Raw genomic sequence first — 8,415 nt, forward strand, 5'->3', positions numbered from 1 at the left:
ATGGGTCAAAAAACACTGCTACGCCTTGGGAAAGAAACCCACAACCAAGATACAGCAAAATTCAATGTTAAATCATACAAATTATGTGAAAATGAATTTTAAAATGCTTTAAAAACTGAACACAGTCACTGGTGTCATGATAATGAAAGAAATACACCGAATTGTGTCCGGAAATATTGGACTTTAAAAATAAGACCTGAGTTTTTAAAAATGCACACAAGCCAACATACACAGCTGGAATGCTGCAGGGTGACTCCGTAAGAGGTAATGGAACCCCACCCTGTTGCCAGGCTAGGTACCTCTAAAGACGTCCAGGATCTAATTGCTCCCTCTGGTAGAGACAATGGGACATAATGGGAGATGAGTATCATCTCATCAAGAAATCTTGTGACCAATGCCCAGACACTTGGAGAGGCAGGGATTAATCAAGGGCAGTCAGTATGGTTTTGTTAAGGGGAAGTCATGTCTGATCAATCTGATTGAATTTTTTGAACAGGTGACCAAATGTGTAGATGAGGGCATTGCATTTGAGGTAGTCTACTTGGACTTCAGCAAGGCTTTTGATAAGGTCCCACATGGGAGACTGATAACGAAGGTAAGGGTCCATGGGATCCAAGGCAATTTGGCAAATTAGATCCAGAATTGGCTGAATGGCAGGAAGCAGAGGGTGATGGTCGAGGGGTGTTTTTTTGACTGGATGCCTGCGTCCAAAGGGGTTCAACAGGGATCGGTGCTAGGTCCCTTGCTGTTTGTGGTATACATAAACAATTTAGACTTGAATGTAGGAGGGCTGATCAGTAAGTTCGTGGATGACAAAAAAATTGGTAGGGTGGTAAATAGTGAGGAGGATTAGCCTTAGATTACAGGAGGATATGGACGGGCTGGTCAGATGGGCTGATCAGTGGCAAATGGAAATTAATCTGGATAAGTGTGAGGTGATGCATTTGGGCAAGACAAACAAGGCACGGGAATACATGATGCATAGTAGGACCCTGGGAAGTACCGAGGGTCAGAGTGACCTTGGTGCGTATGTCCGTTGATTCCTTAAGATAGCGGCACAGGTAGATAAGTTGGTTAAGAAGGCATATGGGATACTTGCCCTTATTAGCCGAGGCATTGAATATAAGAGCAGGAAGGTTATGGAACTATATAAAACACTGGTTAAGCCACAGTTAGAGTATTGCGTGCAGTTCTGGAATCCACATTATAGGAAGGATGTGATAGCACTAGAGAGAGTGCTGAGGGGATTTACTAGGATGTTGGCTGGGCTGGAGAGTTTTAGTTATGAGGAGAGATTGGATAGACTGGGGTTATTTTCCCTGGAGCAGAGGAGATTGAGGTGGGTCATGATTGAGGGTGGATAAAATTATGAGGGGCATAGATAGGGTAGACAGGAAGGGACTTTTCCTCTTGGTGGAGGGATCAATAAGAGGGTGGCATAGATTTAAGGTAAGGGGCAAGAGGTTTAGAAGGGATGTGAGGAAGAATTTTTTCACCCAGAGGGTGGCAGGAATCTGAAACTCACTGCCTGAAAGGGTGGTAGAGGCAGAAACCCTCATAACATTTAAGAAGTATTTGGATGTGCACTTGCGGTGCCATGGCATACAAGGCTATGGGCCTAGTGCTGGAAAATGGGATTAGAATAGTTAGGTAGTTGTTTGACCAGCGCAGACTCGATGGGCCGAAGGGCCCTTCTGTGTGCTGTAGACCTCTATGACTCTAGATTTTGGAATTCACTTCCCACGCGGAATATACAAAGAAGGGGTTAAAAGCGGGTTGAAAAACTGTCCCGGCATCTCTGTTGGTGGGTGTTCTGAGTGAGAGCAACTGCTGGGAGTTTGACTCAGAAGTGACAGCCACACACAGCACCCCTCAAATCGCTATTTTGCAAGTATACCGATCTCGTTCCCTCTGTACCGAATTCAATTCTACTGGAATCTCAAAACCAACTATTGATCTACCGTAGTCAACTCTACCAGAACCTTGAATCTGGCTATCTGTCTGGCGAAGTCAATTCTACTTGAATCTTGAATCGCAATGGCTGCAACGCTTAATCACCTACTCCCCATGAATCAAGGACTGTTCCAGATACCTTTTTTTTTAAATATATGTATATTCACTTACTTCAAGCTAAATTCTTACTTTTAACCTGTATGATCATATATGCATGCGTTTTATCCTTTCTTGCCTTTAGTAGTTAATAAACTTACTCTTACCTTTAACTCTAGAAAGTCTAACCAAATTGGCTCCTTCAAAACCAAAATGATTGGGTCTGAGAAAAAGGTATCCATGAAAAGGATCCTTTTTAGATTAATTCTTGTTGCCACCAGCTGAAGGAGGGGCTGTGGGAGGGGGCTGAGGAGACAGTTCATCCCTCCTCACCCGGGCCATAACAATTTGGAGTGTGCCAGGCAGATGGTGACAAATTGAGGGGTCGCACTTGGATCAACAACATTGAGGAAACCTCACCTAGGGTGGGTCATAATACTGGATTACAATTTACAACTGGCAAAAGAAACCGTCAGCCACATCTGAAAATTTTATGTTATAACAAAAGTCATCTCAGAAATCTTAACCCTGTTCGCCTGCTAGGTGGATGGATAGTTAAAATCACCAGTGGGATTTGGTCACTGTGGTCCCACTCTTTTACGGCCAGGATTTTTTGCAGAGCGGGCAGGCACGTGCCTGACCCGCTCCAGCGTAAAATGACGCGGGATGACATCGGGCGAGCGTCCTTACGTCATTGCACACTCGCACGATATCTCAGTTGGCGGGCACGTGAGGGAGTTGGCAGTGCGCTTGCCAACAATTAAAAGGCCTATTAAGGCCATTAAGACTCCAATTGATTTAAATTTTTTACTGCCCGTCCAAACTTATGGTTGGCAGGCAGACGGAAAGGCCAGGCGGCTTTCACATTTTTTGCGAAACCTCATCCGCGGGCGGGATGAGGTTTTGATCCGTCATTAAAAACTAAAAAAAAAATTAATCCTAATTTCTAACATGTCCCTGCTCATGTGACAGAGGGGACATGTCTTTTAACACCTTAAAATTCTTTATTTTTTATTTTCAAAACTGTTCGTCTCCCTGAGGCAGCTCTGTGCCTCAGGGAGCTTTTCCAGCACACAACCGCGCGTGTGTGAAGTTCCCCGCTCACCCTCCTCCGCAACCCCCACCCCCCACCCCCATCCCCAAACCCCACCATACAGGCAGCCCAGAGCGCTGCAGCATGCAATTTACGCTGGGCGGGGCATAGTTGGCCCGCCAGTGTGAAATTGTTGTCTGGCCCCAATTGTGGGCAGTGGTTGGCTTCCCGCCCGCCCCACCCCCCCAAGGCCACCCAACATTGGCTAAATTCTGCCCTATGTCTTGAGACTGTGGGTTCACTCATCAAGTAAACTCGAACTGCACGCCTTCATATACACTTGATGGCCGTTGCTCTCTATCAATAATGGAGAGGGACTGACATTTGAACAAACTGATTATTTATTGCAACAGAAGGCAAAGCACTAAATCCTTGCGTGCTCCTGCAACCACTTCTAGCTCTAGACTTACAGTTAACCAGTAGCCCGAGCTGTGCATTAATTGGTCAGCACTGTCACATGGTTAGTCCACTTGCATTCTCTTAAAGGTACATGGTACTCCACTTTACCACACACTCCTTTCCTATAGGCTGTGATTTTAAACTGCACCTTTGGAGAGTGGAGGGGATTTTTCTTCAAACCTGTAGATTAAACATCAGCGATATTTGGGACCAACTGCTATTTTAACCAGATCCCTTTGTAGGGAGGCCACTAAGCACCTGCCAGGCTGACCTACCAAAGTTGGAACCAGCTGAGAAAGGAAGTTTCTGTAAAAGTTGAATTGTCTTCCCTTAGCTGGCCTGGAAGAACAATTCACACCAGACTACTTATTGAGTTTGTACTACATTTCCATCAGTGCTATTTTTACAAAGTTTTCAACTTGCTTAAAATCCTGAACAGGAGTTCCACTTTAAGGTATACAAGACCAATTCGGATCAATACCAGTCATTCCCAAGTTTTACTATTTTTTTCCTTCTGGGAATAACTGGGTTAACACTTGCGTGAAAGGATGCAGGTAGTAATGACCTTGTGACTTGCTGCATGTGAATTTTGTAGATTTGAATTTCAGTATTTATATTGGATATGGATGGTTCAAGGTCTGCATTCTGAGAGTCCTGTTGATGCCTTGCTTACTACCCAGAATGAATACCATTCACACCCAAATGCAGGAGGTCATGGGTACAAATTGATTTATAAAAAAGGCAAATCTAGGATTAATAGCAGGAAGCATCTCTTCATACAGAGCAATTAATACCTCGAATGGTCTTGAGTGGGGCAGTAGAGGTAAGACCTTTCAGTCCCTCTTAATGTTGAGTTGTTGGCAAAAATGGGCCCAATGGCTTCCTCAGCTCCATTTATCATTGGATCTTTTCTGTGAGGTTGAGACATTAGAAAGTGTTGTCCTTTTGTAGTTTCTAGTTGACCATTTCAAGATTTTTAAAAATTGCCTCAGCAAAGTTATAATCATAAGTCCTCCAATATGCCTTGTATATCACTCCAATCCCAAATAGTGGAGAATCGCAGTGAACTGAATCACTTTGCTCCTTTGAATTTCCCTCTCATTGCTTCATGTTCATTGTGTTCAAAGTGAGACCCATCGCATTGTGGCCTAAATTTAACTTGATCTCCTGTGCTCAGAATGTCCTTATTCCTACAATCCGAGCTTTTAAAACTCAAACTGTATGTTATCTAACCAATCCACCTTGATTTCCTTATTCTTGACTTTCATTCTTTCCACTATTGGTGTTAGTGGCATGTAAACCTAACAGGAAGATTACCTTTGATTGCTAACTACATGCATTTACAAATTCCCTATAAATAGCAACCAGAGGACATTTGCTTACAATGCGTTTTTAACGAGAAAACAATTGATCCTTTCATTCGGCTCTTGCATTACTGGTTACCAATGTAGTCTGTTCTTTCAGACTTTGCCACTTAAACATCTTGCAGATAAGAGATACTGTTAAATTTTTCATTATATTCCATAAAGGTAATTAAAACTGCATTTTCAGTTATGTTAATTTTACACAGCAATGAATACGAGCATTTTGGCAATCTATTTAACTTTGCTTTGAGCAAAACTGTTAAAAAAAATACAAGCAGTGCATTAAAATATTTCAAATTTGCCCAATCTTTTTGCAGAGATTTTTGCTCCTGTTACATTAAGAGGTTACATCACAAGGCTGGAGCCAGGTTTTTAATATCTGGGGCATAACCAATTGGTGGTATACGGAACTGTTATTGTGTTGGATGTCACACTATCAGGCTGTGTTTTACATTAAACAGGACACAGAAAACAGTCTGTCTCTAGCCTCTGATTGAAAAGCAGTCCTCCCATATATGTCTGCCTCAAACTTTACTTAACATAAAGAAGCTGCACAATCCCCTCCACTTGCAGTGTCTCCAATATGCCAGCCAATAACCAATTTCATTATCACAGGCACCAATTAAGCCATATTAAGAGAGTCAGCTATTTTGGGAAGCTCAAGAAGTATTCAAGGTCACCTTCCAACCATCTCCATCCACTATTGCAAAAAAAGAAAGACTTGCATTAATATAGCATCTTTCACAACCACAGAATGTTCCAAAGTCAATGTTTACATCCAATGAAGTACTTTTAAAGAGTAGTCATTGTTGTAATGCAATTGAATCACCCTGTTTAATGGTTAATTTCTGAAAGACATTATTGGGACTTAGGAACAGGAGTCAGCCATTCAGCCCTTCAAGTCTGTTCAGTCATTCAATTATATCATGGCCAGTCTATATCGTAACTCTATCCACCCTCCTCGGTTCATAACCATTAATAAGCCTTAGAAAAAACCATCAACATCATTTCTGAAATTTTCAACAACTTTTTGGGGGAGAGGGTTCCTGGATTCCATTCTTCTTTGTATGGAGGCTTGCTTCCTGACATCACCCCTGAACGCCTAGCTCTGATTTAAGGTTTTGCCCCATTGTCCTGTCAGAGCAGATGGACTAGACAGAGAGAAACTATTTTTAAGCACTGGAAACATCTGAATTAAATCTTAATCTTCTATATTCAAGAGAATACAATCCCAACATTCACAAATATGGCAGCAGTGGTCAAGGTATTTTGAAATTGTGATAAAAATGGTAATTTATTCAAGAAACACATTTGCAGCCCAAAGGCTGAATTGCACTGCAACTTACATTGGAAGATTCATAAATAGATGCTGCTACTATCATATCGTTCATGCATTTCCAGTATTTGAGAGCAGAAGAAGAGAGGGCACTTTCATTTTTATTGTATAAAGAGGTTCTGCTGAGTGGAATTAAGGTGGTATTGGTGTTAATATTATGTCGTCAGGACAGATAGCCACACCTAGGAGATATAATAGTGAGAAAGGAACAGCAACAACTTGATCTTTTCTGTTTAGGGTTTTTAAAGTATGTTATGAGGGAATCTGGATTTGCCACCCACTGCATGTAACTGGCAAGTTGCCTCAGCATGAATATGACTGTTATCTGTAGTGGTGATTGTGTATGGTCGATCTGGAAAATACACTGTATTTCATTTCCTGGGCTTGTGCAGCTTCTATTGATCACCATAAAGGCAGAATGAGAATTCAAGTAGTGAGCCCACCCTCTTCTGTTCATAAGAACGATTGGATGGAATAATCATTGGGAACATGTCTGGGAACACATGTTTGGAAAGTTAACTCCACTCACTTTTACTGGAGTACTCAGGAAAACTAAGTTTCCAGGTGCCCTGCCAAGTGGTCTTAAAGGGGACAACCAGTTAAGCGACATACAAGAAGGTGAGTTTATAAAACCTGAACGTAGACTGGGAAACATTGCTCCCCTTGACCCCACATTAATACAATGTGGTCCGATTTTTTCATTTCCATCATGACATCTCTGACTCCCTTCAACTGCCTTCTCTTCCCTTCCCAACTCGCTGCTTTGCACACACCCCCAACCTTCTTGCCCCCACCCCAGTCCACTCAACCCTCCAAATGTGACCACCACTCTCAACCTGCTCATCCACTCCAACCTGCTCACCTCTCCCAATATGCTCACCACTCCCAACTTGTTTGTTCCACCTCTAACCCAATTGTTCACCATGCTCTCACCTGCTTTCCTCCTTCAACCCACTCAGTCATCCACCTCAAAACCGCTCACCCTTCCCAGCCTGCTTGTTCACCACCCTCAACCTGCTCACTCCTCCCAACTTGTTTGCTCCCCACCAACTCGCTCACCCCCTCCAATCCACTCTCTCACCTTCCCAATTCACTTGCCCCCTCCAACCCACTCTCTCACCTTCCCAACTCACTCGCCCCCTCCAACCCACTCTCTCACCTTCCCAACCAACTTGCCCCCTCCAATCCACTCTCTCATCCTCCCAACCCACTCATCCCCAACCTGTTCACCCTTCCCAATTTGCTCTCACCTCCTGACCTGCTTGCCCATACCAACCTCTTCACAATTCCCAATCTGTTCGCCCATACCAACCTGCTCCTCCATCCCTACATACTCATTCCCCCCACCACCTCCATCCCTCTTGCTTACTGACCTAAGGGCTGTGTCACAATGGCCTGATCTTCAAGCACACTGTTTCGTTAACTTCTCCTGGGTGGGTTATTTGTTTTATCAGTGGCTCTGCCACTTCTTGGATTTAATTTGGTTTTGTTACTTTCTCTTTCTTCTTGTGAATACTTGTATTTAGACTGGCAGACAATTTTAAAGTGTCCTAACTTTGCACAGTTGTGGCACTCTGCTCCCCCTGTTGGGCATTCTTTCTGGTTCTGCAAGGCTTTCCCACCAATTTGAGAACAGCTCAAGGTAGCAGTTGACACATTTTCCCCCTATTTCATGGGCTTTTGCTTCACTGAGCTTTCTCTTTTCTGTCTCACATATTGAATCCACTCAGTTTTTTCCAAGGGACATCACTTTCCCTATGAACAACTGCTCTGATTTGCTTTCTAAGCTCAGTCTGTCATGCTATATGCACTGCTTACATGAGAGTTAAGTATTCCCTCATTTGCATAAGATCTAAGAGGGTTTCATCTAAGACCCAACAACTGTGCGATCACATATTAATTCATTTTTGAGGATCAGGTAAATATAATTCTCTCTGAGTCTCTGCACATCATTTATGAATGAATCCATGCATTCCCAATTTTTTGTTTCGTCTTATTAAATTTCACTCCCTTAATGATTAAACTGTTTCAAAACTGAAGTACGCATCTAATATCTGGAGGACTTCATCATGTGAGCGTGAAGCATCATCGACTTCCTGTCTCACTATTACATCATCTGCAATAGCCCCTACTGCATACAGTAAAGTACTGACCTTATCTCTTTGTTTCTTCTT

This window comes from Carcharodon carcharias, chromosome 14, assembly GCF_017639515.1.
Source record: "Carcharodon carcharias isolate sCarCar2 chromosome 14, sCarCar2.pri, whole genome shotgun sequence".
Classification (NCBI taxonomy): domain Eukaryota; kingdom Metazoa; phylum Chordata; class Chondrichthyes; order Lamniformes; family Lamnidae; genus Carcharodon; species Carcharodon carcharias.